The sequence below is a fragment of the Homalodisca vitripennis genome, chromosome 2 (genome assembly GCF_021130785.1).
Source record: "Homalodisca vitripennis isolate AUS2020 chromosome 2, UT_GWSS_2.1, whole genome shotgun sequence".
In the NCBI taxonomy this organism is placed as follows: Eukaryota; Metazoa; Arthropoda; class Insecta; order Hemiptera; family Cicadellidae; genus Homalodisca; species Homalodisca vitripennis.
Window position 1 is genome coordinate 18,640,527 of NC_060208.1, and position 20,888 is coordinate 18,661,414.

At 38.8% G+C, this 20,888-nt stretch overlaps 1 protein-coding gene across 1 annotated transcript in view; it reads left to right on the forward strand.

The window, feature by feature from the left end:
• LOC124353623 (protein TMEPAI-like) overlaps positions 1–20,888 on the forward strand; it is a 137,188-nt gene that overhangs the window by 65,665 nt on the left and 50,635 nt on the right. The window lies entirely within an intron of this gene.

The window sequence follows — 20,888 nt, forward strand, 5'->3', positions numbered from 1 at the left end:
GGCCTTGTGTTGGTGTGGTAATATCGTCTACTAAGATACTTTGTTTGTGTCTGCAAATTTCCACTTCTACTCCTTGCACTGTAATACTGTTTCTCAAAATGTGTAGTACACGTAATACAATTTTGACAAATCCAATTTTTGTATTAATGCTTTTTTTGTGCAAATACAAAAATAAAACTCTCACAGTAAACGGTTAAGCATTTTCAACGATCTTCACCGTATAAATCAAGTTTTAAATGATTTACGATTACATGAAAAGCTATTTATGGGAGAAAGACAGATGTACTATTTTATTACGAGTTATAAACATTCAAATCTCAATGCTAATTATGTTACTAGTCTAAATTCACTGTGAAAGTGGTCACTTTAAGTTCAAAGATTAAATTGTTGAACCACAAGATGGAATGCTGCTACTTCGGGGAATTGAGGATCTCGTTTTTATTTTTGCCCACAAAATAATAACCCTTACTGTTTGTTTTGTTTGACATTGAAATTAATTTAAATGCCAAGACATATTTCTATAGTGCATATACGAAAAGACTGCGATAAATGTGTTACATCTTTACAACGATAAGACTCATAAAGTCTGATATAATACAACCCATATTTTGTTAATAATGCTGTCATAATGCACATTGCCGAGAGGTTGCAGTAGCAACAATTCAAGTAAGTGGCGCTGTTATCAGAGTGTGATTGCAGTCTGGTTATTTAGGTTAGGCCACGTGACCGGTATCAGCTGACTCGTCTAGACGCGAGCCAGACAAAAAAACAGCTGACGCCTTATTGTTGCCGCGCCATTGTCTCTCTCTGTCCTTCTTCCGACATAACCTCAAATCTGGTCGCGCTGCACGGCGCGCGGCGTGTCATTCGCGGACTGAGTTCTTGTCGGTCACGGAGAAGTTTTCTATCGGTAACTCGTTTATCTACTCGGTATTCTTTTTAAGTCGTTCGTCACTTTTATTTTGGATTTACAACCTCAACGTAACGTAAGTTATTTATTGATTTTTCTAATATTACCATAATTTTAAATTATATACAGTCATTAAAATTAGTTTTATGTACGTAAATTTCCACCACGCTGGCTTTGGTTTACCCAAAGCCATCATGATTTAAATAAACTTTGCTATAAGGACTGCTTTTATGATCTTTGCTTTACTTACAAAAACGCGCACGATTGATTTATTGGTCACTTTAAGGGCGTCTTTATATGAATGAATAGTGATATTAAAATAGAGTAACAGATTTTTCAACATTTTTTTTTTTTAATTTTGATACGTATTGTACATTTTACAGTAAAATAATAAGCTGGGGTACGTTAAAAATCATTGGCTCAAGGCCTGTGTTATATTGATCATTTCCTGGTTCGTTAGCTTAATACATAATTTTTTAACTCGATTTTCAATTAGCATTAAAAGATTGTTAGTTAAACCCCATACCTGGACAGCTCAAAGAAATATTTAAGCAGAAAATCACCACTAAATTCCTTGTGTTAAAACCTCTACACTAGGGGTTCATAACTAAAGTTTACAGTTAAACCAATCAAATGGTCTTTTATGATGTTTATTATTTCGTGGTCCATTAGCTCAATACACAATTTTGTAACTCGACTTTATATTATTATTAACAGATTATTTTTAGTTAAATCCCATACCTGGACAACTGAAAGAAATATCTAAGCAGAATTCATCACTAAAATATTCCTTTTGTTAAAACCTCTACACTGGAGGTTGGTAACTAAAGTTTACGGTTTAAAACAATCAAATGGTCTTTATTCACTTGTAAATAATTTGTCTCGTTTATATGCAGTTTAGCGGCGTATCTCCATGTAGACAAGGCTGTACAGCGTCGTCTCCACTACGGTTGTGGAGGGGTAGGGGGGGAGGTCAGCGATACCGGGGAAAGAGAGCAAACACTGTCTGGGCGCAAATGTTGCCGGCAGCGGCCAACGACCGGCCAACATCAATTACCGTACCAGCGATAAACAGGCGCAGTAATTAAAAACAGAACCCCTGACCCTTCAATTGAAGCCAATTTCGGCAACAGCGTTCGCGAAGCTGCGGCCCCCCCCCGGGCCGTGCCGTCTACTCTCGTACTCCCCCCCCCCCCAGGCCCCAGCCTCATCAAAACTTTCGTTGGTTTGCAAGGATTTGGTGTAAAAATAATGGTGTATTTCTCACCTATCTGTCATTTAATCGATTAGGCCAAATTTTCACTTCGTTGAGTTCGTATCTCACTTTCGGTATTGTTATTCGGGAAATTCTTACATTGTCCAGCCATTAAAAACGTAAGTGATCCTTTTTTATATTTTGAGTTCCTAAGTAGAAAACGACCTTCATAGAAAATTTTATACGGAGCAATCTGGTTTTGGTTGGGTTACATGTTTTGTCTCAGATAATTTATAACGATAGAGCAATATACTAAAGGAATCAAAGACGTTTACTTAAGTAATGAACTTTTGGAATTTTGTAACATTGTCTAAGTAAAAACGGCGGAAGATAAAGCAGGCTTACTCGAAATAAAACTTCAAGGAATAACGCGTTCTCCAATTTTGTTATGAATTAAGATAAACATTTCTTACCTGTTATAGAAATAATGATTGTATATGCTCCTAAATAAAACTTAGTAGAATGGTGAAACTAATTCGTGTCTGTTTTGCAGCATCCTTGTCAAACTACTATTAAAAGGCTGCGACTATGTTTTTTTTTTTTTTTTTTTTTTTTCAGAAATAATTATCCTATCAAAAACCTATAGCAACACCTTCAATTATTGTGTGTGTGGAGTGTGAATGCTGAAATTTCCTGACATTATAGGACAGGTGGTTACTGTGGTGCCCCAGCTAAAGAAGCGTGACATGTACCTTACAGGGAATGGTGTACGTTGTAATCGTCAACTGCTACATCTAGAGTGAAATTATCATTATTTTATTATATACACTGTTCGTTTATTAAAGTGTATACATTTATAAAAGTATTATATGTTTTATTTGATACTACACATAACGTAGCTATGGTGGGAAGGGTTGATTCAATGTGAATGATGAGTTTAGCTCCAGTTCACCTTCCTCTTAGTGCAGCGTCTGGAATCTCATGTTCCTGCATCGTGCTTAGAGAACGTGTCTGAAACATCTTAATTTAATCCATTAAATTGTTAATTAAAATTTTATTAATATGTATTTATCAATCAACAAAATTTCAAGGTAATTTATTGCCGTATTTGATGTTGAGGTGTAAGTGAATTTATACAAAACTGTAATTTTGTTACTATATAGCTTTTTGGATATAAATCTGTTGTGGGAAAACTACAGTAAATAGTATATTAAGTTGAACTTTTTAATTTTAAACTGTTAAAACAGTCTGTGTGTTTATGTAAAAATTTCAGAACATTTTATAAATTAACTAGCTGTTTCCCGCGGCTTTGCACGCTTTTCGTAAACTTTGCCCGTGTATGTGAACTTCTGGTTTAATTGAATTATATTTACAACGCCGATGTAGAGTTTGCCTTGTTGCCACGATCAAGAAAATCTGTTTATGTTTATAGCCATTGTGCACGTACATGTACTTTATTATAAAGTGGTGTAACACTCAAACTTTAAGTCAATCAGAAATGTATCTTAAATACAAATATAAATAATAACTTAGCGCCTTCAAATAGGTTTGGCTATGTAATACACGTAACTGTCTCGTAACTGCAGTTTATATTGTGTAGGCGCTTTGAAACCTTTTATCTTTTGCAGCGCCGCTTGGTGGTGAGTTACATCAATGGGCATAATAGCTTATAAACCTTCTCCGTGGAAAAATACGTATACATACAAATTTTCATAATGGTCTGTCTAATATTTTGCGATTCCATAAAGGACAAACACACAAACATTCATTTATATATATATATATATATATATATATATATATATATATATATATATATATATATATAGATTGATTAATTTCTATTATAATTTCCAAAGTAACTTTATTTTGGAAAGATATCGCTGTAAGGTTTTTTAACTATACCTAATTGAATGACTTGTATAATTGAGGGTGTATTCGAGCCGTACTGCTTTTTGTAAATGTAAGTGGCGATACAGATTCTGTTTAAGCTTAACGTCAATTGTAGTTGATATTGAATCGATGTGAATCCTTGTGAATTAGTGCATCATCTGAGATCTGACACTGACACAGACTTCGACTCCTGGAATCTGGAGTCATTTTGGCCTATAAAGATAATAAAGTCGGCGAAGGTTGCTCCACCGTGATTAGATATCGTGTATATACGTGGCAGTGCACTGGATTGTGCACCTAATGAGACAACTTCTTCGGCGCCGACTTTTTTAGATCTGTTCAGACGAACACGACTCCAGATTCCAGGAGTAAAGTCACACATACACTGCACTAAGAGGAAGATGAACTGGAGGTAAACTCAACATTCAAATGAATTAAATTACAGAAGTAACTTGTTTAATTGGTTTTAAAACGCTAATAAGAATTGAACGAGTGTAGTCGCCATTTTTCATATTTACCTTCCATGCTTTAACCGGTTGTGTATACTATTTTACGAATTAGGATCAAAATGGAACACTCATCGTTCTATTGTAGTCGGTCATACAGACTTGGAGTGTATCAAATGCAGGATTTTCTACTCTTTATCCCAGTAGTCGTAAAATTTATCCTTTCGAATTCCTTTGTAGTAGGTTCGGTAATTTTCCAAATTTGTTTTTTATTGATTACTAACTCCCATAAAAGTGGGATTCCTTCACGAAAATTACACCATAAGGCTCATCTCGATCTTACACACTAAGAATACATTAGTGCTAGCCTGAAGCCTTCAAAAGAATAAAAAAGGTGGAAATTGCCTGGTGGACACAATTGTACCTGGAAGGAAAATTTTAGCAAGCACTGACGTTAATCGGTATAAAAAGATTGAAAAGCACACATAAGTATGGAGTGTGTTAAGAAACCGCGGTTCTCGCAGGGTTTATCTCACAGTTATCAGTTAGCGCAATCTTCTAAGAATGCAGCTCGGTGTGACAAGTGCATATTGCATCATCTGTCACACCTCGCGGTTCAGATCCGCAGATTTCGTCATACACTGAGCGGTCTCGCCGCGGTAACCCGCGCATATCACCGCCGCCGCTCCGCGCACTGGGGCAAATCATATTGGACATTTCTCTCCTCCCTGGAAGGTGTTGTTCAGAGAAAGCGATTTTTTGGGTACTGCAGAGGTTGCTATCTGCAACTTTGCAGACGGCACTTGCTTAGGGTACTTTATGGCTTTGCAGAATGATGAGGTACCGCCAAGGTCAACAGCTTTGCAGATGATAATCCCTAATGGTTGGACCGTTAGGATCTGTGAAGAACTGCAACTTTACTGATGACAATCCCTTAAGGGTAGACCCAAAGGTACTCCCAAGATCAACAGCTTTGCAGATGACAATCCCCGAAGGGTGGATCAGGACTTGTTTGTCTGTTTAGGTGGTCAGCCTTCAGGTGTTGCATAACGATGTGGTTTGACTGTAGAGCGGTCGTCTTGTATGCCGTGGATTAATTTGCCATACTTTACTACTGTAGTATCGTTGTATGGCCTTGGATTTGTCCGATAAAACAAGTGAGTTCCGATGTTTATTTATTTAAAAACTTAACTTAAAGCGTCTCATGGCCGGAACCCGACCGTACACGGCACCGTTGTTCGTCCCCCCCCCTCAACCCCCCCCTCACCGGACACCCGGAATGTCTGGGACTGTGGAAAGGTAACTCTGGCTCTGCGTGCGGCAGCGGCGCGGCGTCTGACCGTGGTGCGAAGGTCGCAGACGGAAAGACCTTGTACTAGACCAGCCTAGAGTAGCTAGTCTAGACTACTCGCTGTCCTTGGCCCTTCTATCATTTATGTCTATTTTTATTGTTAGTTTTTGTTTTGTTTCTTCTCGTCTGTCTGTCTGGCGGCGCGGCGGCTTCTGTTAGATCCGCATCCTTGTTAAGGAAAAGACTTCTTTGACGGTTTTTGTGATTTTGTGATCGGACTTTACTGTTATTTATGTGAGTAGTTCACGCTGGGCTTTGGCGTTTTTGTGGTGTTTGTGGTCGCTCCGGTCTAACTTGTGGTTTTCTTCTTTTCAATCAATAGAAATTACATCATTTTTAGATGTATTTCCGTGTTGATCATTCAGAAATACGATATTTTCTCTAAGTATAGCTTGAAACAAGATGAGTTAGGAATGAATTAGTTGTTGCTGGTCGTAAATAGTTTTGAGTAATTCCTGTGTTCATACTTTTAGTAAAAAAGGCATATTTGAATTCAAATTCAAATGACTTTATTTGTACCATATACATAATGTACAAAAGGGCGAATTTAGGATCATAAGGCTAGTACAATAATACATAAGTCAAATAAAACTACTACATTTAAAATAAAACAAAATTATATAATAAAGGTATCTTTAAGAACTTAATACACATACATTCATACAGTACATTCATAAACACATTCATTAGCACCCCATCCGTCCTCCAAGACCTACCCCAACTAGCCCATCGCTGACATCGTTTCTAGCAATTGAGCTTTCAGTAAGGCTGCAAACCAGTTTCGACTCCCTACTGACTTAATATTGTTAGGAAGGGAATTCCACGCTCGGAAAGCAGTAACGACAAATGATTTATTGTAAGTTGAGGTTCTGTGGCGAGGGATAAGAAGCAATGATGAGGCCATTCTTGTCTTTCTTGCGCTTGTTTCAGAGATCAATTTGAATTTGTCAGCCAGATATATAGGCTCTCCACAGCTAAGACTAAGAATACACCAAATTAAGAATATTTAATAATCTTGTATCGGCCAATTTTAGAACAGAATTTTTAATATGAATATGCGTTATATGGTTGTCACGTCTTAGATCAAATACAAAACGTAAACAGTAATTTTGGCATCGCTGCAATTTTTTACCCAGTCATATCATTGAATACAGAGTTACGATATGCAAAATTAGGAAAAACCTGAAATTGTCAAAGGTTTTCCGTGTCCAGCCACGATTTGCTCGACGGTTTCCCCGAATTGGCGGCAAATTCGTGTCGAACCCAGTTCGGATATCCGGTTACGCGTTGGCCTGTTCAATCCCAAATTGCCGAATTCCTAATCCAAAACGGAGCGTGGCGGTCGCGCCCAGTCTATGGCTATTTCGAGCCCGTGCCTGTGTTGTGTCTGCGATTGACTGCCCTCCACTGCATTCCTGCTGCCTTCCTCTAGCTCGGCAGCGGGGGCGGCAGTGGTCCTCGTGGTTACCCTATCTCGCACTCAGCGGATTGGTAAACGATGTCCTTATTCTCAAAGAGATCCACCCAAATTTGACCCGTGTTTTTGTTCTCTTTGGACAAGAAGCTTATAAGAAACTTAGCGCTGCTTCCAGAGTGACAGGATATTCAGGATGGGTAAGATTAGGGGAAGGGGCCGCCTCCTATCGAGATCCATGAGGTAGAATTAGGGCAGTAATCTCAGTCATGTCTCCCCGGAAGAAGGGGAGGTCAGCTCTAAACCAGCCTCTCCAGTCAAAGCAGGCACGGGGTGACACACCCTTGCTGAGGCTAGAAACAAAGGTTAGGGAACAAACCCCAGCATCTCCAACAGTCATCTCCCGCAGTAGACTAGACCTATCGAATTGCCCTTGAACCCCAGAATCTCGACATTTGCGGTTATGTGCCGCTCGTGGACATCCATAAGGTTGATCAGATTTAAGTGACACATCGGTTATTGCCGTGCCCAGTAGTGGTGGGTTCAACTGGAAGGTTTAGACCAGCCACAAGAGATCCCTGTTGGGTGAAATTTGACTCTTACAAAGACTACTCTTTCTGTGTCATCCTGATAACCTGATGCATGGGTATCTGATAAAACTTAATGGATATCTGCTATAATGGTTGTCTGATGAAATGTAATTATTGTAATATATCTGCTGTGATTTAATTGATAGTAGTACAGTACAGAGGTGATCATTCAACAATCCTATCCGAAGATCTATGTTTGTAAATGATGTATTTACTCACCGTCTTAACTCTTCTCTTTTATGAATGAAAGGTGCCGGCCGTTACGGCACGGAAAGGTCACGTGACCTTATGGAAGATTGAATCGACCACTAGGCACTTCCTGGAAGCGATTCCCCGCCGCCGTCGCGGGTGCCCGGTGACCTGAACCAGGCACTTCCGCATTGTGACGATGCACCGCCCCGCCGCGCCGCGCTGCCCACCGTGTCGTACATAAGTGATGGCCTTAGCCTCTCCGACGATCGATGCTTTAGACGTCACGTGCTCCTAACGACATAAACAACGTATCTGATTGATGTTTTTGGGGTTTGTAACGTTTTATTCCCTTCAGTACCCAAGTTTGATTTGTAACCCAGGGTGGCCAGACGGAAATTCCTAAAAGGAGGACTTTTGGGAGTGAAAAAAGGAGGACATCAAATATTCTTATAAAATTTGCAAAAATCATTTATTTATACATTTTTACGCAAAAGGGCGCATTGTAAATTAGTACGTTATTTAAGCAAATTATAATGTAAATAAAAAAAGTTCTTATTTTTTCACTTTCTTCCCCTATTAAGCATTAAATGTTTGACCAAGTATACGAGTAGACATGCTAGGCTGTGAATGCTTTGCATTTATAAATACTGAGCTTGTACGTTTTGGAAGTTCGTAGAATAAAAATTTCATAAAACACTAAAAACTTCACTTTTCATAATTTCATCTGACGCATTTCTCAAAAACCCCCTCGTAGGCAATTAGCCATATTTACCTGTTCGTTGTGTAAGCCTCGTTTCTGAACTTACCTCCGTCCTCCCCAATTGGTCCCAACCCTACAGACTCGCCGCTCTGTGGGCGGGGCTTCACTCTCAACACTCGGTGAATGGATTGATTATAAATCTGTTGTATGCCACACTCGGATTACGCGGTATCGTCATTTAGCTCTAAAAGATAAGAGCTACATGTGATAAGAGGAAGCAACACTGTGTTCCTGAGAATTGAAAACTTCGCCTTTGTTCATTGTGAAAAGCATGGAAGAATGGGGTTTGATGCTATTTGTAGGCTACTCTACACAAACCGCATGTAAAACTATTGGTTCCCTATCGTTCGATCTGTCATTAGAGCGATTCAAGTGTTCTGACCCATTTAGCTAAGTTTTAGTTGAAGAATGAACACGCCCACAATAGTACTGTAAGTGAATGGAAGGGTTTGTTACCCACCCACCCACTGTGATCTCAGAACTGTTGCGTTTAGCACTACGTAGAAATTAACAATAGCATTGGTCTGGAAATATTCCAATGTACGAAGCAAATTTTACAGTAGATGCTTACCAATAGTGTTTCAAACGATTCGTTTGTGTTGTAAATCGCTCCATTGTGGAATTTTCGACTGTTCCATCGTTAGGATTTATGGATGATTTAGGTCTATGGAGGTAAAAAAATCTATATGTTGAAGAACTGGACAAGCAAGCCAATGTGAGTAGTCACATAATACGTTTGGTTTCGGATGATCCGACTTCGGTTTATCGAGGTTCCGTTCAACCGGACTCCGATTCCAAGAAAAGAGAGTGTATTGCTCTCGACTTATCAAGCAGTCCGCGAAGTAGCGGGGTGACAAATCCGCAGATAAGGGCGTGGAGTGCAACTTCCTCTGTTATCACCGTCTGGCAGTGATAAGGGGCGTGCGGTAGTCTGGCCGATAACACAACAGCCCACAGGCCACTCAACTTTGTACGGATAAAAAAACCTCTGCGCCGTAATATTTAACGCCCAGTTTAATTGCGGCGTGTTTTAAAAGGTCCCCACCCACCCGCTGGCCGAATTCAAGCGTTTTTAATTACAGTAATGAAGCTGGAAGAATTTCATTTCTACTTTTGGATGCGTCAAAATGTGTGAACGCTGGTTAATTGGGTGCTTTGGTTTGTTTGGTGCATTTTGAAACGTCAATACTGCTAATTGCGTGGGCTAACGCACTGGCTTTTTATTGCCCACAAAATTAAGGTTTATATTGAGTAACATTTTTAATAATAAAAGAGATAAAACGATAAAAAGTCTCAGTTTTAGAATACATTTATGGACACTTTGTTGCGGTAACCGAGGTTTGGAGGGAAAGCTTCAAGACTCGTCTTTGGAGCGAGAATTTAGCCTACATTGCGTGGTCTATACTTTACTCGTGGAGTGTTTACTATTTTTATATCGTTTATAATTTAATTACACAGGGTCTGAAGAACAAGTTATATTGCGGAATAATTGCGTATTAAGTGTTGAAGTTGTAACACACTGTAATGTACAACTATATCTTGTATCAGTTACAATATATTGACAATGTGACAACAAGTTATATGTACTGTGCCTATAAATTACTGTGAGGATCTTTACCAAGCTTCACGGAGAAAGGTGCACAGTTCCCGCTGCTCTGTAACGAAGAACTACTTTCAGCCTTAAAAAAAGTTTTAATCTTGGCCACGGTATTTATCACACACAGACATTTCAACCTTTTCAATGCGAGTCATAGATACTCGTACGGTGTGCCGTATAACTCCATTTCGGCATTGTGAATGTATCAACAAAAAATAGTATAGGTGCTAGCAACGTTTTCGAGAGAGAATTTCAGGTCAGCTGAAATTTTGATATGCTGTCTTTCTTGCTCTTTCGGTTGGAGTCCGGGCTATCTGGCTGACGGTAGTGGTTGCGTTTATTAATGCGCATCTTACCTGCACAGGTAAAAATCCTGGAGCGCTTCGACAAATGGACAACATGGCGTCAGTCTAAAGTCACATGTTTGTTTTGTGTTTGTGTTATTTGTGATGTTTATTTATTAATTTCGCTACAATCGCCAGTGGTAAAATGAAATGTGTTTCTGTAAAGGACATAAAGATAAAATCATTCTTTTCGTGGTTGATAAACTGAAGAAGTGCCAGGAAGTTTTGAATATACGTTTAAAATATAAATTAAAGTACCGTGACATTGAACTGCCTACTGAAATAAATGAGGCAGGTGGTTGGAGAGAGACAGTTTGAAGTGCTTTTTTTTAATTACAGAAACACATTTCATTTTACCACTGGCGATTGTAGTGAAATTAATAAATAAAACATCACAAATAACACAAACACAAAACAAACATGTGACTTTAGACCCACGCCATGTTGTCCATTTGCCGAAGCGCTCCAGGATATTACCTGTGCAAGTAAGATGCGCATTAATAAACGCAACCACTACCGCCAGCCAGATAGCCTGGACTCCAACCGAAAGAGCAAGAAAGACAGCATATCAAAATTTCAGCTGACCTGAAATTCTTGTTTTAGAAACGTTGCTAGCTCCCGTACTAAAAGGATTAAAGGGGTTTGAGAGTCACAATAAATTGCCCTGTTGTGGTCTACTAAAGAGTAGAGACAACATTGCACGATGAAGGTAGAAATCGCCGTCCTAATAACGTTTAGGAAGTGAGACGGGTGCTATACGGTGTACAGGCTGTGGCTTAGGAAGTGAGACGGGTACTGTACTGTGTACAGGCTGTGGCTTAGGAAGTGAGACGGGTACTGTACAGTGTACAGGCTGTGGCTTAGGAAGTGAGACGGGTACTGTACGGTGTACAGGCTGTGGCTTAGGAAGCGGGACAGGTACTGTACGGTGTACAGGCCGTGGCTTAGGAAGTGAGACGGGTACTGTACGGTGTACAGGCTGTGGCTTAGGAAGCGGGACGGGTACTGTACGGTGTACATGCAGTGAGACGGGTACTGTACGGTGTGCAGGCAGTGATACGGGCACTGTACGGTGTACAGGCTGTGGCTTAGGAAGCGGGACAGGTACTGTACGGTGTACATGCAGTGAGACGGGTACTGTACGGTGTACAGGCAGTGAGACAGGTACTGTACGGTGTACAGGCCGTGACTTAAGAAGTGAGACGGGTACTGTACGGTGCACAGGCTGTGAGACGGGTACTGTACGGTGTACAGGCCGTGGCTTAGGAAGTGAGACGGGTACTGTACAGTGTACAGGCTGTGGCTTAGGAAGTGAGACGGGTACTGTACGGTGTACAGGCTGTGGCTTAGGAAGCGGGACGGGTACTGTACGGTGTACAGGCTGTGGCTTAGGAAGCGGGACGGGTACTGTACTGTGTACAGGCTGTGGCTTAGGAAGTGAGACGGTACTGTACGGTGCACAGGCTGTGGCTTAGGAAGTGAGACGGGTACTGTACGGTGTACAGGCCGTGGCTTAGGAAGCGGGACGGGTACTGTACGGTGTACATGCAGTGAGACGGGTACTGTACGGTGCATACAGGCTGTGAGACGGGTACTGTACGGTGTACATGCAGTGAGACGGGTACTGTACGGTGTACAGGCTGTGACCGAGTGTACTGCACAAGGCCGAGCGTCAGTGTATCGCGGTCGACCACGCCCTAGTGTCTGGCTCGCGTACTTTTGGGAGCGGGGTCAGGGATATCGTGGGTGTCGGTGGTTCGGTCCCCGGCGGGTTCTCACATCTGTAGACGGGAGGCTGACGTGGCCTGACACCTCGGTCACACAGTTTCAAAAATGTGTTGGACACGAGCTCGAATAAGTACCGCCTGCTGGAGGTCTTTCCGGCCACCGATCTTTTTACAATCTGACAGTTACAACATTTATCCCAGTATATCGAATTAACAAGTAATTTTGTTTACATTATTCTCAATTTTGCGAGTAAACAAATTTGTTAGGACAAAGTCACTCAAATTGTCATTGCCCTAAGGCACTAAGGACACTTTTAATAGGGCTGAGAAATCGAAATAGTGAGTGGGTGAATTAGAGGCGGAAGATATAGATAGAGACTGGGAGGAGGGTGTATGTAAAAGAGAGGAGCATGACGAGGGGTAAGAAGTTCTCTGAGGATGTTTTTGTGTTATTTTCTTATCCTTTTTACTCCTTTTTTGGTTGTCTTTTAGGACGTGAATATTTTATAAACACGGTGTTTTTTCGATTTTTTTAATAGATTTAGAGATTTAATTGTACATATATGTAGTTACTATATTTTGTTTTAATAAATTATTAGATTTTATTTACATCTTTTACTTAGGTTAAGCTCCTACGCATAGGTTAAGATCTATGTGGGAACTTTCTCATGCCATGGTTTTGTCAATGTATAATTGCATGTGTTGAGTTAAATAAATCTGATTTGATTTTAATAAATCATTTTGAGAAAGGCCGCAAGATTTTGAATACGCCACTAAGTAAAAAATCAGGAATTTTCATTTTGCGCTATTAATAGTTTTCAAAGACTACTGGAGATTTAGTTGTTCTGTATGCATGTACAGACTTGTTCTTGCCTGAATTGTGCGTTTCAGTCTAATACTTTCAATAAAGCCTGAGATGTGCGATTGATTTTTTACAGTTATAAATTTTATTGTGTGTTTTTACACAGTCGTGTTTTATTTACAAACTAAGGCCACCTATCATTAACATTGCGCAACGGATTGTTTGTGTAATTTCTGCCACGAAGGAGTCATCGACCTTCACTTGACTTACGTCAGTAAGTCTAGAGTTTGAACAGCTGATAGCGTCTGTCTGTCTGTCTGTCTGTCTGTCTGCCCTTGACGAGATGCAGTGAGCGTACAACGCATTCCGTCGGCTTGCAAAATCTCTCATTCCATCGCATGCCTTGGCGGCAGTCAGCCTTGGTCTGTGGCCTCAAATTGTCAATGAGATCTGGGTTTAGTCTCGTAAATACGTCGATGTTTATTTATAGAGACGGAGTATCAACATCGGAGTGGATTCAACTGTGAATGGAAGCTTGGTGGTAGAAGCGTTTACGAATCATGGTCTTCCATTGTAACTGTGTTGTAACGACCGTATGTTTCACTGTAAATGCTATTCAGAGTTCTCATCAACCGTACCTTACATTATAAAGGTTTTTCAGAGTTCTCATCAACCGTACCTTACATTATAAAGGTTATTCAGAGTTCTCATCAACCGTACCTTACATTATAAAGGTTATTCAGAGTTCTCATCAACCGTACCTTACATTATAAAGGTTTTTCAGAGTTCTCATCAACCGTACCTTACATTATAAAGGCTATTCAGAGTTCTCATAAACCGTACCTTGCATTATAAAGGCTATTCAGAGTTCCCATCAACCGTACCTTACATTATAAAGGCTATTCAGAGTTCTCATCAACCGTACCTTACATTATAAAGGCTATTCAGAGTTCTCATCAACCGTACCTTACATTATAAAGGCTATTCAGAGTTCTCATCAACCGTACCTTGCGTTATAAAGGTTATTCAGAGTTCTCATCAACCGTACCTTGCGTTATAAAGGTTATTCAGAGTTCTCATCAACCGTACCTTACGTTATAAAGGTTATTCAGAGTTCTCATCAACCGTACCTTACGTTATAAAGGTTATTCAGAGTTCTCATCAACCGTACCTTACGTTATAAAGGTTATTCAGAGTTCTCATCAACCGTACCTTACATTATAAAGGCTATTCAGAGTTCTCATCAACCGTACCTTACATTATAAAGGCTATTCAGAGTTCTCATCAACCGTACCTTACGTTATAAAGGCTATTCAGAGTTCTCATCAACCGTACCTTACGTTATAAAGGCTATTCAGAGTTCTCATCAACCGTACCTTACATTATAAAGGTTATTCAGAGTTCTCATCAAATTTCAGCAGATTATTTGGCAGTAAAAATATGCAAGAAATAATAGGCGTTAATTTCATGTGATTTTTCCTTTGAAAGTTCAAGACGTTGCAGTGATGCAATTTGTCACAAATACCTATCGCGCTGTAACCTATTTTATGGCTGAAGATAAACAATTGTTTTCATATAATTTCAAGATGGCGTCAGTTTTAAACTGTAGGCTATTGCAAAGTTTAACAATTTAAAAAAATACACAGATAGATAGAAAACAAATGTATACAATGTTCTATCAAAGTTGATGTATTTTATTACATAGGTATATTTTGACCCAACAAATCATCTAGTACAGGTTGAAGAATGAATAGACAGTTGAACACCATGTATAATAAACAGCACATATCGCACCCTAGGCGCACTGAAATAATTAACAATCATAGCCTAATAAACCACAATAATCTCAAAAGTCATGTTACGATTCAAGTAATATACAAAATCTAATTTTCACATGTGAGTTCAGCTCCAGCCCATCTTCCTCTTAAGCTGGCCATACATTAGGCGATTTTGTCGCACATCGACTGGCAATCTGATCGCCGGCGATCAGATTGCCGGAATATCGCCTAATGTATTGGGCCCTTTCTATCAGATTGCCAACATTTTCACGATCGCCCAGCGACCGCGTGATTGCCAAAAATTTTCAGTCGATCCATCAGATTGCCGGCAATCTCGAGATAAAACAAGGTATTATTTTATGGGGTCAAGGGAAAACTTACTGAAGAAAGTGACATTACTGTTACACGTGCACCTGTCCAATACTCAACAAATTTTGGGTTACGGTACAATAGTAACATTAAACAATACACATCAAACCACTCATTACCAAGATGACTCTTGTCCTGCTAATCCATCACGCTCCACTTCTTCTTCAGCATCTTATCAATATTCTCCAGGTTCTTCTAGTAATTCTCTATGGCCACTGTAAGGAAGATTACCTATAAAATTGTTCTTATGTCTCCAAGATTATGTTGTGTGTTCTTAACGACTACCATCTTGTGTCAAGTCAAACTCAGCAATGTTAGCCTGTGTTTAAGAACTATGAACTATATAAACAAAGTAAACATTTTCAAAAAAGATGGTTTGTAATAGCTTATTGACTTTGTAATAGCCTATTATTCATATTTGTATTCATTCATTGTTATCTTATTTTAATGTTCTTTTTTTATATTAATCTATTTTTAATAATAAGATAAATGTTTAGTGACATAGCAGCCATTTTTCCCCACTGAAAGCTACAACAGTACTTAATTATAAGTATGCTCATCTTCATGTACGTTTCTTGAAGTACTTCAACAATAGCATCACAAGTTTCAGGAATGATTTTTCCCAAACTCTGTGGAGAAATTCCAGTCGAAAACTTCAAATCCTCAAAAAGTGCGACCCGTAGCTAAAAAGCGCAAAGTAGCCACAAGACGCTCTTCAGAGCTTATTGGTTGCATAAGACGAGTTACTTGTTTCTTAATTAACGGTTCCACTAAACTTAGAAGATGCTGAAAGTTACTGTCAGACATTCTTAAGTAATTTTTAAAGTCTTCTGGGTTTTCACAGCGCAATGTTTTGAACAGCGACATATCACTTAACTTATTCCTGCTTAAATACCAGTTCTTACGCCAAAACCTTTTTCTTCTTTTATTTTTATTTTTCACTTCACAACACACAAGAACAATTAAAGCAGCCGCTACCTCGTCGTCATCCATCTTAACCACTCGACAGCTCACAAGTGAAACAGAGATTGCTGCATTAAGATTGCTTGTTTGATTGCCGAGTCAACAATGACCTTCTTTCAGCAATCTGATTGCCAGCAATCTGGCAGCAATCAAGTCGCCGGTCGATGGACGACCAAATCGTCTAATGTATGGCCAGCTTAGTGCAGCGTCTGGTATCTGACGCTGTTACAGGCTAGACTCCTGGAATCTGGAGTCGTGTTCGTCTAAAGAGATAAAAAAAAGTCGGCGACGAACAAGCTCAAAATGAATACGTTACATTTTTTCAACACCAGAGACACCTAGACTACAAAATATAGTGTAATCTAGGTGAAGAGGTGATCTCATTGTCTCAGATGCACAATTGTCGCCCTGTTTACATTTATAGAACACTTGGCCTGTGTTCTTGTTGAACAACTATATTTGAGCTGTAGGCTTATCAACAATAATAAACATAATCACAAAAAGTCTACTTGCATGCCGGGACTCGAACAAAATCACGCCTTGTCCTGGGATACACCACACCTTACTTTTTACGATTCAATATATATATATACACATCGTCATATTCCATATGTGTTTATCCCAGGACAAGGCGTGATTTTTTAAATACACGGACTATACATACATATATGTATGTATTTATGTAGCCTATGCATAAATATAACCCGTTCGTTTGATTTCGATTTTGATTTCTTTTATGTACGTATTTTCTCGTAATACCATACTTAATCTATTAAGATTCAAGGAAATGTTTCTTTTTTCACGATTTATAAATATTAGAATAGAATATTAGAGTATATTATTATATGAAAGTGCATGTAAACAAATAATTTTTTATAAAGTTTTCATATAATGTATAGAAGTATATCTTTATTTATGTAATTTAATATAATTTAGTTAATTTTTAAGAAACTTCAAGATTGCTAGTTACTTTAAAATATTTAATGTCTGCTTTCCTTCATATTTTATAAATGCGGCAAATATGTTTGTCCTCAAGATCAAAATGGACTGATGTATGAACAGCTGCAATTGCTGTAGACTAAATGTCTTTTTGAATAATTTTAATAATCCACACGTGCATGAATGCACAAGGATTATGAGTGAATGTAATTAAGAATAATACTAAAAAAAAAGATTTTTTCATTTTATTTTATTTTTGTTGAATCTAGAGTGGTGTTATTATTTCGATGGGGGGGGAGGGGTGCGCCCTATGTGCGTCCTTGGACGACATAGCAGAATAGCTGAGGCCCGAGTGACGCGTGGCGGAATGGCAGCTGCATCATCACAACTTACGCCACGATTCGTCAAGGCTGGACGCTTGGCCCTACACGCCGGGCTTGCGACAGTGTTTCCAGAGGTGCCGATTGGCCCTTTGAAGGGTTAATCCCCCCTTTATTGCCAATAAACATATCACTGTCAGCGTTGTTTTGGTCGGGCGAGTCTCGCCCGTTCACGCAAGAACGTGATGCTCCATCATAGCCATGCAGTCCACCGTCCGGAACTGGATGTCGAGTTAAAATTAGTTTAAAGGAAGGGCAATCAACCCCCCCCCCCCTTCTTCACCCATCCTACACCGGGTATATGATAAGGAAGACTGCAAAAGGCCTTGTCAGCACAGAAGTGTCAGGTACGGCTTCCGTGATTACCAAAACAACGCGCAGCACCAGAGTACCTGTACCTGTACAGCGTGCGGGTCTAACTACTGAATACCAACTGGTTGCAACTGTAATGAGTGGAGAAATATAAAACTATCGATTATGTTGCTTTATTTAATTACGTAATAAAGTCTTTAAGCTGGCGAAATTCACGCGTTTGTTGATAAAAAAAAAAAAAAAAAAATAGAAATAGAATAAAAAATAAATTAAAATATTCTTTATAGCAACCTTTTCAAAGTGGTATAATTAGCTGTAATATACAGCTTTAGACCGATTAAAATAATACATCCATCATGTATTTACTACATTGCAGGATTTTAGGATGTGTACAAATATTTGTTAACTGCTGTACCGCTGTAATTGCGCTTTTGTTTTATGAAAAACACGACGTTTCGAGATTGAAGATCTTATCACTTCTTCAGGCGATTCAGTAGTTTTGTTCATTTAAGGATCACAACAGTTTAATTACTGTACGACTAGAACTAATCTAGTACTATTTCAGCGTATGAGTTGATTTTAACCCCTTCGAATTTATTTCGAGGGGAGGAGGGGCTGATTTAGTGGACGTATAAAATGCTCTTCAGAAATAGGGGCTCAGGAATATTCTTACTGGAAATGAGCTCATAAACATGTTCTATCTACTGGGTGAAATTGTAATGTATGCCTTAAAAAAATCTCGGAGGGGGGCTTGAGCCCCCTGAGTTCCCCCTTATATACATACGTACATGGTTTGTTGTGAGACTGCCTCAAGTTTCCCCCCTATAGAACAATTTATACCTGACTCAATTATCCGCCCATACTTTTAGTTGTGGAATTGTGAGAAATGTAGAATTTAAAAATAATTAATTAGTAGGCGTCTAAGCATCGGATTAAGAGGTGAGGTGGCACTGACATAGTGACGGATAGGAGCTTATTTCTCAGCAAATATAAGCGTTATAGTGGTGACGTACATTTCGTACTTCTATAGTTTTACTTGCAGTCGGTAGTAGCACAGGTATTGGAACTTGCCATGAAAATTCACAATAAAGAATGTCTCTTATATTACAGCAGACAAGTTTATAGCGGTAGTAATTCAGACAAAAACTTAGCCGATGCCGTTTAGTTAAACGGGGGGCGGTGCAGAATTAGAATGAGCACAGCATGCACTCTCGCGTGTTTGGGGCGCGCTAACAAATTGCATCAAAGGGGAATGTATCGTTGATTTACGATAACGTGTTTTTATGATTGCCATCGTTCCTGATGATTTGTTGGCTGCAATAAACAGTTTTTTTTTTTCAATGAAGATTATGTTAAATCTTTTCTAGCACGTGCCTTATTAAATACTTTAGCAATATTTTCCTGGAACGTATTTTGACGGTGGGGACGTAGCGAATTGCATCAAAGGGGAATGTATCGTTGATTTACGATAACGTGTTTTTATGATTGCCATCGTTCCTGATGATTTGTTGGCTGCAATAAACAGTTTTTTTTTTTTCAATGAAGATTATGTTAATTCTTTTCTAGCACGTGCCTTGTTAAATACTTTAGCAATATTTTCCTGGAACGTATTTTGACGGTGGGGACGTAACGAATTGCATCAAAGGGGAATGTATCGTTGATTTACGATAACGTGTTTTTATGATTGCCATCGTTCCTGATGATTTGTTGGCTGCAATAAACAGTTTTTTTTTTTTCAATGAAGATTATGTTAATTCTTTTCTAGCACGTGCCTTGTTAAATACTTTAGCAATATTTTCCTGGAACGTATTTTGACGGTGGGGACGTAACGAATTGCATCAAATGGGAATGTATCGTTGATTTACTATAACGTGTTTTTATGATTGCCATCGTTCCTGATGATTTGTTGGCTGCAATAAACAGTTTTTTTTCAGCAATACATAATGAAGATTATGTTAATTCTTTTCTAGCACGTGCCTTGTTAAATACTTTAGCAATATTTTCCTGGAACGTATTTTGACGGTGGGGACGTAGCGAATATATGCTCTTAAAGATTTTGGGCTATGAATGTGTCTAATGCGCGTCTCTTACTAAATATTTGTTTGGCCACAAATTTAAAACTTTTTGAGAAAGTTTAATGGGTATATTAATAATTGTATTAGATCAAAATACAACAAATTTTCACTAAGCCAGGAGAAAAGATCTGAGATTTTCAAAAATATTTTCTAAAATGGTTTTTGGTTTTCTAGCATTTTTGAAAATGTAAAGTTGTTCATGAACAAGACACCTCAAGCAATACAACCGGCTTGACGAAGAAGTCTGTCCGGTCTTTCTTTGGTTCGCCGACAGGAGTGATGGAAAATTAAATATTAAAATATAAATATCTTAACAAGTTTTATCAATTATTTGAATACTATTCAAAATTATTCACTTACCTTTTTATCTATTATTAAACGGGTGTACGTTTAGCGAAAGAAGTTTAGCTACTACTGTCAATGAATACTATCGTTTTGCAAGTAGAGTATAACGAAACAATTTAGCCCTTTTTAAACCGATTTGTTAAACATTGATTTCAAAATTTATTTACTTATGATACTTACAGAATTTCGGAAAGGAAGGAAGAATTATTTTTGTCATGTGCTATGTACAGTATGTAGGAAACGTGTTATTTATTTAAAACCCTTAAAAAATAATAGTCAGTAGTTCGATAATGGACTAAAAGATTCTTCGAACGAAAGCACATACGTAGTGAAGTACGTATGGAGTTTTCTTATTTGATGGCAAGGAATCCTTTTCCTTTCCTAGTGTTCGTCTCTATGCTACAGGCTAACTGGACGATATGGGTAGAAGGTTTAGTTATACATAGTTCAATAATATGTTTTTGAAGAATCGTAGGGATCTTTGGAAGAGGTTATTTTATCCTATT